Below are 16,940 nucleotides of genomic sequence, written 5' to 3'. Positions count from 1 at the left end.
TCGGTTTTGAATTAAAGCCTGTTGAGAACGATTGATATAACTAACGTACAACTATAAAATAGTTAATTGCACACTGAAAGCTAATTTGATTGCAAATACATACGAATAGTGTAAAGTTTAGGCAATGCACTGTGGAATAATCTACAAAATGTGGTCAGTGCAAACATGACTTCTACTTCCTCTTGATGTGGCTGAAATTTCCCCATTGAAAGTTTCATCTCAAACACAGCATAAATCGAGACTGCATCATGTTGAAGTGTTTTAACATCATGAAGATCATGCAGCTTCATCTCTGTGAGTTTACTTTATTTATATTTTGTAGGCTATCTGCTGTGTATCAACTAAAGCATTTACATAATGTTTTAATGACACAATCATGTTAAAGGTGTATGTGTGTTTTTATTTCACAGATCTGCTCATATGGTGTGAAGCTGCGGAGACTTTAACAGATCAACTAACAGATTTGGGTCAAAATGTGACTATAAACTGTGATTTTGGTGTAAAGGAGATTTATTGGTTTTTACTGAAACTTCCAGATTCTCCGGTTCTGATATTATTCTCTTCCACAACTTCAGCTACTTTTCACTACAGTAAAGCTTTTAGGCAGAAATATTCAGTGCAAAGTAATCATCGCCTGTTCATAAATAATATCACTATTGATGAATTAGGAGATTATTACTGTGTGACCACAGACACTCCTCCAATATACAGCAACGGCACCAGACTACACATCATTGGTGAGTGAACATACGGTGATCATCAAGCTAAACACTTAATCACTGTTAGACAAATAAATATGAAATATTAATAATAAACCCCTTCAATGATTACACAGTACCGACTCCAGAGATCCAGAATCATACAGCGGTGAAGAACATTGAGAAGAATCAGACACATTGGCAGATTATTATCTTCATATCTGCTCTGTTGAATGCTGTTCTGATCATAGTGATCATAGGTGAGCTCTTTGATTGTGATGTTCTTTCTGTAAAGATGGGAAGACTTAATGTTTAATCTGAAAATCACTTTAAGGACTAGTAAAGGTATTTGTTCTTGGAAGCAAGAGAACCAAAGACAACCTGAAACCATCTCAAGATACAAACCTACAACAACCTCAAGTTATGGATCCTGATCAACCACAAGACTCAAGTCAAGTGCAGGTAAAACAACTATGATTAATGCAATTAAAATGAGTTAAGATACTAATATGCACCTTTTAAAAGTATAGTTCATTCCAAAACTGTATTTATTTATTCATTCTGTAAAACACTAAAGAAGACATTTTTGGAGAAGAACTGTTTTTGTATACAATGAATGTCAATGAAGTACCAGTTGAACAATCTTAAATGGTTTCAAAATGGGGTTTTCACAGTGATGCCTTATAAGAACCATTTTGGATTCCCAAAATAACCTTTCAGTGTACAGTTCTTAAAATAATCATGTTATTGTAGTGTATTGAAGAACATTAGAATAATCTAAAGAATCTTTCCCACTTTTAAGAACCTTTTATGGAATGGAAAGATTCCATGGATGTTAAAGATTCTTTTTAGAACCATCAATGAGAATCTTTATCAGTTAAAGCTACTATTCTTTCTGGCAGTTCAGACTTGTTTGTATTACGTGTTAAAGAAAACTGTAACACATCTGAATTGAGATTAAATTTATTGTTTTGTTTTTTCAGTATACTACAGGAGTTTTTTCCACACCATGTAAAAGGTTCCAGCCCAGAAAACTTGACAGCACATATGCGCTTCTAGAGCTGCCAGAATCAAGAACACATCATCAAATCTGACACCATTTAGTTTCCTTTCCTCACTCGCTATTTTTGACCCCGAAGTGTTGTGCAAGGGACATTTAGAATAAGCATATTGAAGTGAATTGTAAGTTATGGTTAATACTTGCTCATATTAGATGTAATATAGTTAACAATATCTGTTATTAGTAATTACTTGTCATTTTGTCATTGAGTTTGCGTAATGGACAATGCTGTAATGTTCATGCATTTAGATTTGAACCTCAAAATGCAGTTTGCTTTAGAAATGTTTTGTTTGCTATGCTTATTTGTGATAACTTGCAAACTGTCCTATATATATATATATATATATATATATATATATATATATATATAGTGTGTGTGTGTGTGTGTGTGTGTGTGTGTGTGTGTGTGTGTGTGTGTGTGTGTGTGTGTGTGTGTGTGTGTGTGTGTGTGTGTGTGTGTGTGTCTATAAACACAACATACACATGCTGTGATATGTGTTCAATAAAGCTGTTACAATACAAACATGGTCATCTGAAATAAAATGTTGAAATGTCGTTCCAAACTTAAATTAATGATCTTAAACACATTGACGGTTCTCAAGCGTTAGATTTGACAGCTAGGGGAACTTCAAATTCCTTCTGTTAATCACATAAAGATACTGTACAGCTTCAGAAGAATATAAATATAGCCCACTTGTTACATTTACTGGAGGAGAACAGTTTATGGTACTTTATTTGTGATTTTAGAGCTTGACTGAAAAATTACACATCACATTTATACAAAACTGGGCAGATATGCTAAAATGTCATTTTGTTTTCCAGAGCAGAAAGCAAGTCATATGTTTGAAACAACGTTGCTATTGGGTGAACTGTCCATTTAACTTACTTATTTTTGTACTTTGAAATCAAAGAGGACTATATGCATTATTTATTTTTAGGAACCTGTGTGTTATGTTACAATCATCTTTGTGTTACAATCATCATTTTGAATGAATAAAAATCACTGGGTAAACAACCTCAGAACTTGTTTAACTGCACTCCTCTGTGGCTTTAGCACCTCTAAAGTAGTTTACCTCATGTGAGGAAGGGCTGCAATGTGTTTAGAAATGCTCTTGTAAAATGTTCCACTGGTCTTACACCTTGCAAGAAAAGAACCACGAAGTCTCACCTACTTCAAATGAGAGGGTGTAAACCAAGATTTGTTCTATTTAAATCATTTGTACATCATGTTCTCGCAGATTTCTTAAAAAAAGAAAAAGATTTGGCCTATGTGTTAAATTCTTTAAGATGTTTTGTGCATCGAGAGAAAAGGGCTTTATGCTATATATTCACAATTGTGCTGCTTCCATGTGCCATTGGAATAATCGTTAATACTAGTTTCCTAGTTAAAACAATTTTTAAAAATACACCAGCTATACATCACATTAACATATACATTAAGATATACATTACATATACATTAAGCATAATTTTTCTCCCTGTGTTAAGCGTTTTAGAATGTCCCCTCAATATCTATTGACCAAGCCTATAGAAGTAGGCTATACAAGCTGCTAATTTTTGTCTAAAATGTTAATTACTCGCTTCGTTCATAAAACATTTGATTGCTTAATTAGTAATTAGCTAGCCTCGAGAATGCATACCACCAATGAAGGTTGAAACATGTCTCCTGCCTCCTGCATGCAATAGGCTACAAGAGCACAATCTCTTTCGTGAGAATGGCATAAACTAAACCATGTAGTGATTGGGTAGAAGATCCACTTAATATTTAGATTCTGAATAATCCATCTTTTTAAACTTTTCTCTGTGAAATTATCAGGGCGCACGTAACGGCAAACGGCGTCACTGTTACCTGATACTTTTCTCTACGCTAGCCAGAATTGACCAATCATAGACGTTTGAGGTTACTGGACACGTGTTTTTAAAAGTGTTTTTAGAGAGATTGGTTGAGCAAATGTTAATTTATATGTCAGCTACCAGTAGTTAGAACGGATACATTTAAAAGGTTATAGTAGGTTTTGTACACACTTCTCACATAAGACACAAAGTGTTGTAAGATTTGAATGCGACTCAAAGGCGGATCCGTGTTTCTGGGCCTCAACGCGCCCTCTGGAGGAACACTTGGGTTTAACAGAAAACGTAAATTTGCCGCCCAATGAGAGTAGCCTAGTATGAAGCTGCAGACTCCAATATTATCTGTCTGCAGTCCCGGAGGCTGCATTTTCAGGACCCCACTTCTAGGACCGCATTTCTAAGACCCTAGTTTTTTGTGACAGCGCCACCTACCGAGTCGGAGAACCGCAGTCCCAGGAACGCATTTCCAGGACCCTAGTTTTGGAGGACCGGAAAAAGTGCCACCAATGCAATATTTCCACCCAGTTTTAACTACATTAGAGTGTTTTTTTTCTTTCAAGTTTTATTACACCCAAATACTACTTTCTTTATTGCAATTAAACCAGGTTCCTAGGAATGTTGAGAAATTATTGGGTCTAAGTAGCATATAATAACTCAAGTAAAATAAACAAGGAATCATTTTATAGTCTTTTCAGTCACTATGGACCACATTTTCAAGTACAGAGGGAAGACAAGGATGACTCTGGGGGTAGATTTAAGATTTTGTATTTTACAAAATAATGTAAAACACCTGAACTTGAACACACAAAATATTTTACAAAATAATATATAACTGAAATTGAACACACAAAATATTTTACAAAATAATATATAAAAACTGAAATTGAACACACAAAATATTTTACAAAATAATATATAACCACTGAACTTGAACACACAAAAAAACAAATTTGATCATGACCTGAACCACATAGACAGAACTTCAATGAATGGACAAACACATGGACGACATCATCACTGACTCCTAAGAGAGAGAAAGAGAAGTGATTTAAATAAGGAACATTTAGTTGACCATGTTCTACTCTCTAATTTTAAATTTCATATTTAAAAGATCTTAGTTACCACAGAGTAATGATAATGATAAAAATAATGATATCAATCTCCATACCAATTAATTTTCATAATACAATTATTGCATACTGTTCAAAGATTTGAAAAAAAAAATGATTTTGATGTTCTCGGAACAAAGGTTCTAGAAACACTCATGTCGTTTCTTGAAAAACATTTTTAAGTTAATTTCATATAAATAAATAGACATAAATTTGGCCTAAGCCTAGTGCTTAACCAATTTATTTATTTATCTTTTGTCATACTATTGCCTACCCTGAGCTGTGTCCTTGATAGCACTTCATATAGAGTACAGTATACAGTAAATGACACAATCTAACACGTGGGATTTCAATTATTATAATGGCCTCTCGGATATGTCTGACTATTAAAATGTCATATGTCTCAACCAACTTTATAAAACCATGTCAAAATGAAGAGACGTACACAACATGTATTGTGGGTAACGTTAAACAGGCTGACTGTGAGCAGGTGACAGTGAAAACATTAAGATTATTTTAACTGAATTAAAATGGAAAAACAATGAGTAATAAACAAGCTTTCAGAACAAACATGCTACAGTTTATTGTGCTGTAAATAAGTCAACACAGGCTTATCATGCAACAGTGCCGTTAAATGAACGTGCTATCATTTTCCAGCATTAGAGGCTAATATATGATGGCTATGCATTCAAGACTGTTTAGCAAATCACCAGCACGTTGGCAACGTTAACTTTCCAATGAAATGCATCAAAATTGTTTTTAAAGTTAAACAAATAAAAATTGATTCGCATTTGATACTCACACTCTGAATGTCATTCATCTTCGCTGGTCCTCTAATTCGATAGGTGGCGTTGTCACTAAAAACCTAGGGTCCTAGAAATGCGGTCCTAGAAGTGGGGTCCTGAAAATGCAGAATCCGTGTCAGACTCGGAGATCTGCATCTACAGTCCCCCTGCACCCAGAGTCCCGCATTCTCAGACCCCTCGTTTTTCGAGACAGCGCCGCCGCCTCGTATCAAATTGTAGGCTATCGGATAAACATGTGAAGAACATGTGAAGAACTTCAGCCAAAACGTGAGTTGGCTATCTTCAATTTTATTTGGCGAATCGTAGTAGCCTACTCGTTTGATTTATTTTTTAATAAAACTAATTTAGCTCATCGATACAACATATGAATAGTCCATTTAATATTTGTAAAGATAGTTTGTAACAAGATTTGAGCCGTTAATGTATGTTTTTTCGCCCTCTTCCCCCCGAAAATATTTTGATAGCTAACGTTAGCCTTTAACCTTGGACTTTTTGTAGATATGTCATAAATGCTGCAGTGATTTTCACTGCCCATTTTGTGTCGCCATATATTTCAAACCCACAAAGTTGTCCACAGTTCAAACACATCTCAAGGGACACTTCAACAGAGCAGTGCAACATGAAGGTAACATTTGCAAACATCTTTTTTCTTTTTTTTCTTTCTTTTTGAAACATCATAAGACATGTGCTATCGGGCCTATACTGTAGGCTATTCCAGGGTACACCATACATCGACGGAGTCGCCCCTGCCGAACCCAGCAACATATCATTTTATGATTATGCAAAGCGACTTATAAATTAGTTTTTTTTAATGCAATTGAAGACGAAAAGTAAAGTCACGAACACAGTTTTTTCTTCCTTTTTTCTTTACAGCAAGATGATGTTTAGGTGATCATTAAATAAAGTACAGAATTGTTTATAATTGGTGTTTTGTCTATTCTGATTTGTTTTGCTTCGCATCCAAAATATCAAAAAACAGATTTTGTAATGTTAGCATGGTAATGTTAATTAGACCATTATAGGTTGAACTGAAAGACAAATTGGAATTTGAATAAATTTTTTTAAAAAAAAAACATTGTAGCAATATAATATCACATACTATTTTTCAGAAGATAGTTCAATTTGTAATTGTATCCCTTCCATCGCAATGATTTTTTTTTTTTTGGCACATGCATTAAGCAGGGAACGCAAATATTTATTGGATCATTTATTTGGAGAACGTAATATTGCATCCTGTTGTTTTTGATTGCATTTGGATAAGCGTGCGCTGTACTCTGTGTTCGGGTGTTATACGATCTTTCGAACAGCAGGAGGCGCTTTTGTTCGAAAAACAAGGGGTCTGAGAATGCGGGACTCTCGGTGGGGGACTGTAGATGCAGGCTCCGAGTCTGCAGCTTCATAGTATTGCCCAATGATTTGGGGAGACAAACGAAAAGCAGTTTGGGTAACTTTGAAAGATGGCGGACGAAGCTGAGCAGGTATGATATTCTGTTGCATTTACAAGAATGTTTTTAATTGTTCTATAATAGCGGAGCTGAAACATATCTGGTGTTTTCATTCACTCTCTCTGAACACACGAGCACGTCGAGGGCGGCAGTTTATATTCTGCAGGTCTCAGACGGCTGCTCACATCCATTACAATAATAAAGCCTATATATGTTACTGAAACTTAATTTGCAGCAACAAACCACCAACACTGTTGAAGAGCCTCTGGATCTGATTCGGTTGAGTCTGGATGAGAGAATCTATGTGAAGATGAGGAACGACAGAGAGGCAGACTGCACGTGAGAACACACACACACACACACACACACACACACACACACACACACACACACACACACACACACACACACACACACACACACACACATATACACACACACACACACACATATACACACACAGAGACAGCATTCATTCATTCAGTCTTTTGTATTTCAACAATACAACACAACGATAAACAAAACCGTTTTTAACGTTCCAGTGGCGTTATTAAACAACACTGGCTCAAAGTTCATGCTCAGCAGTATATATACAACAAACTACATATATGATATATGATATGATATCGTATTTTATAATGCATTGTGTGTGTGTGTGTGTGTGTGTGTGTGTGTGTGTGTGTGTGTGTGTGTGTGTGTGTACAGTATGTATACACCATGCTGTACAAAAATGATTTGAAACATCAAAGCCAATGTTTTGCATCACCAGAATTAGAAATTGTTTATTTGTGCATGATTATGTGATATCAAACATATATAATATTTTACATTAGGCCTATGACCAGCACTTAAACATGATCCTCGGCGATGTTGAAGAGACCGTGACGACTGTGGAGATCGATGAGGAGACGTATGAGGAGATTTATAAGGTAACTGCTGCTCCTTTCCTCTGTTTATGTTCTATTTATTTATACAAATTGAATGTCAGTGAAGAATCCTAAAGGCTTTTACTTCAGTCCGTTGCATCAGAATGCATAAGTAAATTATAATAAACCTTATATTGTTGATAAACAGAAAGTACAGCAAATATCAATCAATGTAACAGCAGCAACTAGGAAAATGAGTAAGATATTAACGCCAATCTTGATGTAGGATTGGGACACTCCTAATCTTTAATATTGAAAAGTATGTACAAATAAAATCCTCTCTTCATCACACCGGCTGCGTATGAAAGCTTAACAATGCTGCCTTCAGAGGAAGCATTCAAAGGTAGGAAGACATCAAGGCACATCCGAATCCAATGTTAGTTTCCCTCCCTGTCTCCTGAGATCCCTTCATCTGATCGGTTTCTGAAGGCAGCATAGATGTATCCTTCATTGCCTCTGATATCCCACTATCCTGTGCTTTCCATTCTGTGACAGTTGAGCTAAAAATATAAATATGGCGTCTGAAAGTTGTGGCTGGTCGTCAGTTTGTGTGTAAATGTACATTTTTGATCAACGTTTTTCACTTCTGATGTCATTTCTAGCAAAAGATTATTATTGTAGTAATTAAATATTCACTTAGCTTTCACCAAAGCTCGCTCTATTTTGCTGTAGAACAATAAACTGTTACGCTGCCTTAGAAGTCTGTCTAAAAAAATCAGTTCTGTGAGGTTTCGAACCTTAAAAAAAAAAATGACACAAACACACACAAACTGCAAGGAACATTTATTTATTATAGGCACAAACTGCAAGGAACATTTATTTAGAGACATCTCTGTCTTGAGGTACTGATACTGGCATCTTGTGGAGGGTGCTCTGGGAGTACAGGGTCCGGGGCCCTTTCCTAAGGGCTATCCAGTCCCTGTACGACCGGAGCAGGAGCTTGGTTCGCATTGCCGGCAATAAGTCAGACTTGTTCCCGGTGCATGTTGGACTCCTGGCAGGGCTGCCCTTTGTCGCCGGTTCTGTTCGTAATTTTTATGGACAGAATTTATAGGCGCAGCCAGGGGCCGGAGGATGTCAGGTTTGGGGACCACACGATTTCATCTCTGCTGTTTGCGGATAATGTTGTCGTGCTGGCCCCATCAAGCCAGGACCTTCAGCATGCACTGGGATGGTTTGCAGCTGAGTGTGAAGCGGCTGGGATGGGAATCAGCACCTCCAAATCTGAGGCCATGGTTCTCAGACGGAAAAGGGTGGCTTGCCCACTTCAGGTTGGTGGAGAGTTCCTGCCTCAAGTGGAGGAGTTAAAGTATCTTGGGGTCTTGTTCATGAGTGAGGGAAGGATGGAACGGGAGATTGAAGACCGATCGGTGCAGCTTCTGCAGTAATGCGGTTGATGTACCGGTCTGTCGCGGTGAAGAAGGAGTTGCAAGGCGAAGCTCTTGATTTTCCGGTCGATCTACGTTCCTACTCTAACCTATGGTCATGAGCTTATATTTGCTCATAATTGTGTTTTTATCACAAACCAATATTCAGTAATTAAAATCAATTCACACAGAACTAGGCCTCACACTAACAATAAGCACCTGTTTATGCCATTTAACTATAATAAAAAAAACATACATTCATAAGGCATATGTCTAAAAATGGACACTTGCTAGTCTTAGGTAAACGGGGCATATGGTCAAATATGGTGCATTTAGTTTTCAGCCAAACATTAAGCTAATTTTTACAAATGCTATGCAAATAACAACAATCTTAATCTTTAACACAACTATTCAACCAAATAATTTGTGAGTTACATCAACTTACCATGTTTAGTTATGATGTTATTACTATTGCTGTGGGAGAAGGCAGGTTCAAAAAAGCAATATTTATGATTTCTGCAAGATGGCTGTGTTTGAGGTGCTCCAGGCCACTGCTGATTGGTCAGATGCCTTGATGTCAATATCTGTCAGATAGCTTGATCTCCCCTGATTGGCTGAGAGAAAACCACATGACTCTAGAACCCCAAATGGAGGCAGGGGGAGGGCATTTTGAATGTGTGCGGAGGTGACTAAATATGGTTACTTGCCTCATAAAGGGTTAATGTCCAAACGCTGCCAGTCATAGCCAGACAAGGCAGCGAAGCAATTCGTTTTCGGATGCAGCCCTTATCCCCCTCCCCCCAAATAATGACACCTAATTTTATTTTATTTAACTGAAGCCATCTATCATTGTGTTGACATGCGTAACCCGTTTGTTTTGCAGTCAACGAAGCGGAACATCCCCATGCTGTTTGTGCGAGGCGATGGAGTGGTGTTAGTGGCGCCGCCGCTGAGGGTCGGATAAATAACTTCCCTACAGAATTAAGTTTTGGACTCTAAATTCTTCGAGTGGGTGGACTTTTAAGTGGATGACGTTTTCGTTTGGAACCGCAGAGTTGTAAATCTGTTTATTTTTCAAGTCGACCTTTCGTTTTATGTTTGGAAAACCCGTATTGGCAATTCATTTGCGCCATATATGTTTTTTGACTGTCATTAAAGTTCTTGGAAGTTCGATTTTTTTCAAATGACTGCTGTGTTCACTAATGTAATAAAGTTCATGTTATGATTTGTCATGCAGAAAACTTTCTGCCAGACATCTGCTGTGTTGGCCTAATATTATGCACAATAAGCACATCATTTATAAATCATTGGTCATAAGGTTGAGGAGCCCTGTTATGAGAACATTCGCGTTCTCTCGCAAAACTACTGCATTCCCCTGAAAAGCTGTGTTTGCTTGCAGAAATTATGAAATGTGCACATGCGCAGTTCTCATTGTACCTCCAATTACTGTAAATGCTCCAAGTGACCGTTACAGTTTGTATTTCCACAGCATGAAGGTAAGATCTTACGGATTTATGAATCAACCGCTTGTTTTGAAATCCTCCCGGTCTACTGACATTTGTTATGGCATCCGTTTCTAACATTACAATGCTCATGATAACTTCTACTATTTATTTTTTATAACCATCACCATGTCTTTCAGGGGCTCTTGTAAGGAACGATCAACCATGGTAATCGGTCAGATGATCATGATGCACCATGCAGGCTAAATACCAAACGCATGCATTTCTGTGTACTACTTGGTATTGTTTGTGACTAGTATAATTTGATGGTGTAAATAGTATAGTGTAGGTGAGTTTATCTGTAAACCGTAATAAGTTTTGTCACGATCTAGGGCTGGGTCGTGGGTTGGGGTGAGACATGGGGATTGACAAAAAAGGGTGGTTATCGTCTCTAATCAAATTTGCTTAATAGCTCTATAATTAATATTTGTAGTTGTTAATCACACAATATGAGTAGATCTATGTGATATCAAACACTTAAACTCCAAACTGAAGCTGCATTTCCTTGTTCTCTTGATTTAAACATAATTATTAGTTATCAGGGTCATTGGGAATTTCGATTTTTCTGTCCCTAGCCTTTACAGAAATATTACACTTGAAAAACACTTTAGGGTTACAGTTTCTTTACATTTTATAATGAAACACTGTTATTTGAACAATTACACCTTTTTGAGCCATCAATGTGGCAATATTTGTTTTTTAATGAATTATATAGAATTCCAAGCATCACAGACAGAACTGCTCATCCCCAGTCAAAATGCTTTATTTTGAGGTCAAAAACTAAATGATGTAAATGACATCATTTTTTATGCCGAATAAATATGATAAAATATATCATGGAAGTAGTGGTCCCTTGGAGTTGTGTCACTGGTATTACCATTTAACAAGTATCTCATGTTTAAAATAAAAATCACACTGGTGATGACATCACTTGACTTCCTACTTCCTGAATATCTATGAAGAAAGACCCATGATCAGTCCACTGCCTATTTTCAGTTATCGGTAATCTTTTCATTTATCTCATGATTTCATATGAAGCTTTTAGTTGAACTCGCTGGTATGACCTACTTTATTGTTAGGGAAATTGTAGAAAAAATACAATTCAAACGGATTAAACTACTTAATTTAATAACTTTTAAAGAACAAGCTGCTAGTAAAGAAGGGTGAGGGGGCACTGTTATTGTTGCATTTCATTATATAAATAGTATTATAATATTACATATATTTTATTTTACTTCGAATTTAACTGCTTTTATTGTTTATACTCGGGTGTGACCAGCAGAGGGAGCCAATGTTACATTCAACACAAACATGTGTTGTTCCAGCAGGAGGCGCTGTTGTTCTCCTCCACATCCTCATGCCTGTTATCATAGACGTGATTAATCTCGTGTGATTATGTCGAGAGTACTCTGAACCTGCCCAACAATTACCATCAAATTCACATTCAATTAGATGTTAAACTGTATCTTGGGTCAAAACTAACAACGCTATTCTTCCTTTACTTATAAATAGAGCAGTTGTTTGGAGAAAAACACCAAAATAACCCATTCCCATGAAATGGGTCTTTCCCATTAGCGTGACAGTGACGCAGAGTTCCCAAAGAAGATGGCCTAACTTTTCCCACAGCCTAAAATAGCCCCCTGGATCGGGGTGATAACCAAATATAGCTAGTTTTGGGACCGGACCAGAGGGGACACTGTTCTGAGCAACTGACAAATGCACAAAACCAGCTGTGACTCAAAATATAGTTATTGTAACATTACACTGGTGGTCATATGCAAAAATTAACGGGTTAGTGATTTAAAGTTTTTTACAGTCGCTAGGACACATTTCTCAATACTTAGGTCACTTTTTCAAAACTCTTCACACAGTGAGCACAACAGAAGTATATGTGGGCTAAACTGTGGATCATTTATCATTGCTTTGGCACAAAATGCATTCAATGACTACATCTTTCAAATTACATTAATTATTTTCTCACTTCGACACAACAACCACCAAAACTCTGAGTATTTACAGGCCAATTTGCACATGCTTACATACTGTTTTCAAAACTGATAAACTTATGTTCAAAACAATAACATAATACAAAACTGAATATGACAGCAATTTGCTACATTTCTACAGTAATATTGTAATGAAATATATTTCGAATCTAAAAATGAAATGCTACAAAAACAATTGGACCTACCACAGCTGATTCCTATTGTATCTCTATCGGTGAATGGTGTGTACAAATTCTTGTATTTTGTAATTAGTCTGTGCAAAAAAAAAAAAAAAGACATAAAATATATTGAAGCATACTGCATCATGTCTGATTCATTCCAGTAAAATATATTGAAGCATACTGCATCATGTCTGATTCATTCCAGTAAAATATATTGAAGCATACTGCATCATGTCTGATTCATTCCAGTAAAATATATTGAAGCATACTGCATCATGTCTGATTCATTCCAGTAAAATATATTGAAGCATACTGCATCATGTCTGATTCATTCCAGTAAAATATATTGAAGCATACTGCATCATGTCTGATTCATTCCAGTAAAATATATTGAAGCATACTGCATCATGTCTGATTCATTCCAGTAAAATATATTGGAGTGAATTCTAAACAGTAGAGAGGTGTGCTTGTTTTACAGAAGAAAACATTGTATAATGCTACCTGTTGTTAGTGTTTTTTAGGTCATTGTTTTGTGGGTGACAAAGTGTGTTTGTTGTCTGTCAACCTTTGCTAGTATGATGGAAGAATATGTTGATTTGAGACATGGATGAAGTGATTTGGTAGTTTTAGTGCATTTGGAAAGTGAAATGAACTGCTGTGCCGAGCTGAAAGTTGATTTGGAGAAATGTGTCCTAGCGACTGTAAAAAACTGTAATAAGATGACGAAAAGGTGAAATATTAGCCATTTAATTATCAATACAATGTTAATTGAATGTTTTTAAAAATATATATATTATCAGACAAAAATATGACGCCAAACCAACAATCTTATTTGAGATTCCTGTAGAGGAACACTGTGTTGCTCCAACAAATACTAGCTCAAATATTTGGATAGAAATATAACCATAGCCTCAAGATGGTTTAAATATTTTTTCTAACTTCTACCAAATGCTCTTAAATGTATTGTGCTTGGATATACTTGAAACACAGGATAATTTTTGAGGATGCATTTTTAAAATTGAATTTGTGGTGAATATTTTAGAGCTATACTGTAATACTGCCAGTAACTCACTTTATCCTGTAACTAAACTCAGATTCCCGTGAGAAAGAAAGGCTGGCAGTTTGCATGAATGTTTTCTGCATCTTTTCTTGTGTGTTGTTTCATATTGCAAGCGTGTTTCCACCGATTACATAAGAGAAACACTGGAGCATCTCCATGTGATCGTTCCCCCCTTGTTCAGTTTGCTGAACCTGAAACAATCCAACAAGAATGGCCTCCAGGTGAATGCTCATACATGACTAAATGCATCCCATATAAAAATGACGGAGGCTGCGTGTATATTACTGAACATGTACTCTTTATATAATATATTATTGATATACAGTCGTGCTCAAAAGTTGCAGAATCTGCTAAATGTTAATTCTTTTTGCAATATAAGAGGATGCGAGTCATTTTTTATTTAGTACTGTCCTGAATAAGATATTTTACATAAAATATGTTTATATAATAGTTCACAAGACAAAAAATAGCTGAATTTATAAAAATAATTCAAAAGTTTACACACCCTTGATACTTAATACTGTGTTGTTACTTGGATGATCTACGATTTTTTCTTTTTTTTGTGATGGTTGAGTCCCTTGATTGTCCTGATCAGTGAAACTGCACAATCTTCTTCGGAAAAATCATACAAGGTCCCGTAAATTCTTCAGTTTTCCAGCATCTTTTGCATATTTGAACCCCTTCCAGTAATGACTGCATGATTATGCGATCCACCCTTTCACACTGAGGACAATTGAGTGACTCAAAGACAAATATTAAAAAAGGTTAAAACATTCACTGATACACTAGAAGGAAACACGATGCATTAAGAGGCAGGGGGTGAAAACTTTTGAGAAGGATGCAGATATCCGAATGTATTTTCTTTAAATATATATGTAAAAAAAATTTTTACTTCCCTTCGACAGCAACAGAAGATACTTACATGTTTCCCGGGAGAGAAATGGTAACTTACTCTGTGAACCTAACATGGTCAGGAGCAGGTTTACTTCCGTAAACCCAGAGTTTATTTCGGTCTCCTCCCCTTTTTTAAAGAGGAAGCGGTGTTTAAACACCTCATTCATTCTTTCGGTACATTTATTCATTGCTGTTTTCCCCCCAAAATCATGTAGTTCTAACAAATTCTACAGAATTAAACTGTGGCATTCACTGACAATCACCAAACTGTGTTCATCTGTGCACCAGAAGTTGATGGACCTTCCTCCTGCTGTTCTTCCACACTCTGGGGACGGGGGAGAGATACGGATATCCGTTTATACTTAGATATAAACTTAGATTCTATAGGCTACTCCACAAATAATGTGAAGAAATGTCAATGTGTAGATTTTTTGATGTGTAGACACATAATATTAACATTTCCTCTGTAGGCATCTCTGTGGCAGCAGAAACTGTTTCTTCATCCCAATCGTCCTGTGAAGATGAGCATTTGGTTGAGCACATTTTGTAATACTATTTGTCATAATTTCTGGTGTATTGACTTACAAATGTCTGGGGTTCTGTTGGGACAGGAGGCTCCAAAAGACAGATATTACCATCAGAATCGGTTGGGAGCAACAAAAAACCCAACCCAAAGTAAAATATATGGAAATATCAAGAACAGCCTATATAAAAAATAACACATATGTAGACCTCTTACATTTGATAAAGGCACTGAATCTTCGGAAGTGACTGGCTCTGATGAAGTCCCTCCAGGAATTCCCTCAGCCATTGGCCTTCCAGCATTCAGGCTCAGGGCAATCTCCATCTCCATCTCCTCTGCATCTCCATCTCCTCAGCATCCCAACTCCTCTGCATCTCCATCTCCTCTGCATCTCCATCTCCTCTGCATCTCCATCTCCTCTTCATCTCCATCTCCTCTGCATCTCCATCTCCTCTGCATCTCCATCTCCTCTGCATCTCCATCTCCTCAGCATCTCCATCTCCTCTTCATCTCCATCTCCTCTGCATCTCCATCTCCTCTGCATCTCCATCTCCTCAGCATCTCCATCTCCTCTTCATCTCCACCTCCTCTGCATCTCCATCTCCTCTGCATCTCCATCTCCTCAGCATCTCCATCTCCTCTTCATCTCCACCTCCTCTGCATCTCCATCTCCTCTTCATCTCCATCTCCCTCTCCTCTTCTCCATCTCCTCTGCATCTCCATATCCTCTGCATCTCCATCTCCATATCCTCTGCATCTCCATCTCCATATCCTCTGCATCTCCATCTCCTCTCTATCTCCATCTCCTCTGCATCTCCATCTCCTCTCCATCTCCTCTGCATCTCCATCTCCTCTGCATCTGCATCTCCTCTGCATCTCCATCTCCTCTGCATCTCCATCTCCTCTTCATCTCCACCTCCTCTGCATCTCCATCTCCTCTGCATCTCCATCTCCCTCTCCTCTTCTCCATCTCCTCTGCATCTCCATATCCTCTGCATCTCCATCTCCATATCCTCTGCATCTCCATCTCCATATCCTCTGCATCTCCATCTCCTCTCTATCTCCATCTCCTCTGCATCTCCATCTCCTCTCCATCTCCTCTGCATCTCCATCTCCTCTGCATCTCCTCTGCATCTCCATCTCCTCTGCATCTCCATCTCCTCTCCATCTCCATCTCCATCTCCATCTCCTCTGCATCTCCATCTCCTCTGCATCTCCATCTCCTCTGCATCTCCATCTCCTCTCCATCTCCATCTCCTTTGCATCTCCCTCTCCTCTGCATCTCCATCTCCTCTGCATCTCCATCTCCTCTGCATCTCCATCTCCTCTCCATCTCCATCTCCTCTGCATCTCCCATCTCCTCTCCATCTCCATCTCCTCTGCATCTCCATCTCCTCTGCATCTCCCTTCTCCTCTCTATCTCCATCTCCTCTGCATCTCCCATCTCCTCTCCATCTCCATCTCCTCTGCATCTCCCATCTCCTCTCTATCTCCATCTCCTCTGCATCTCCCATCTCCTCTCCATCTCCATC

At 37.5% G+C, this 16,940-nt stretch overlaps 1 long non-coding RNA gene and 1 pseudogene across 2 annotated transcripts; both read left to right on the top strand.

Annotated features, from left to right (window-relative positions):
* The first annotated feature begins 1 nt into the window (after position 1).
* On the top strand, positions 2 to 2,035 carry LOC143736259 (uncharacterized). Its single transcript, XR_013203406.1, has 4 exons — positions 2 to 737; positions 836 to 958; positions 1,033 to 1,160; positions 1,682 to 2,035. It is a non-coding gene; the product is annotated as an uncharacterized LOC143736259 (long non-coding RNA).
* Positions 2,036 to 6,942: 4,907 nt separating this feature from the next.
* LOC143736257 (U6 snRNA-associated Sm-like protein LSm3) lies at positions 6,943 to 10,489 on the top strand (annotated as a pseudogene). The gene is made up of 4 exons (XR_013203404.1): positions 6,943 to 7,002; positions 7,205 to 7,308; positions 7,803 to 7,898; positions 10,146 to 10,489. The product of XR_013203404.1 is annotated as a U6 snRNA-associated Sm-like protein LSm3 (transcript).
* Positions 10,490 to 16,940: the final 6,451 nt, after the last annotated feature.

The sequence above is a fragment of the Siphateles boraxobius genome, unplaced genomic scaffold (assembly GCF_051911475.1).
Source record: "Siphateles boraxobius isolate OS27281-9 unplaced genomic scaffold, OSU_SipBor_1 13, whole genome shotgun sequence".
NCBI lineage: Eukaryota > Metazoa > Chordata > Actinopteri > Cypriniformes > Leuciscidae > Siphateles > Siphateles boraxobius.
The sequence above is the reverse complement of the archived record's forward strand: the minus strand, read 5'-3'. Positions and strand labels throughout refer to the sequence as shown.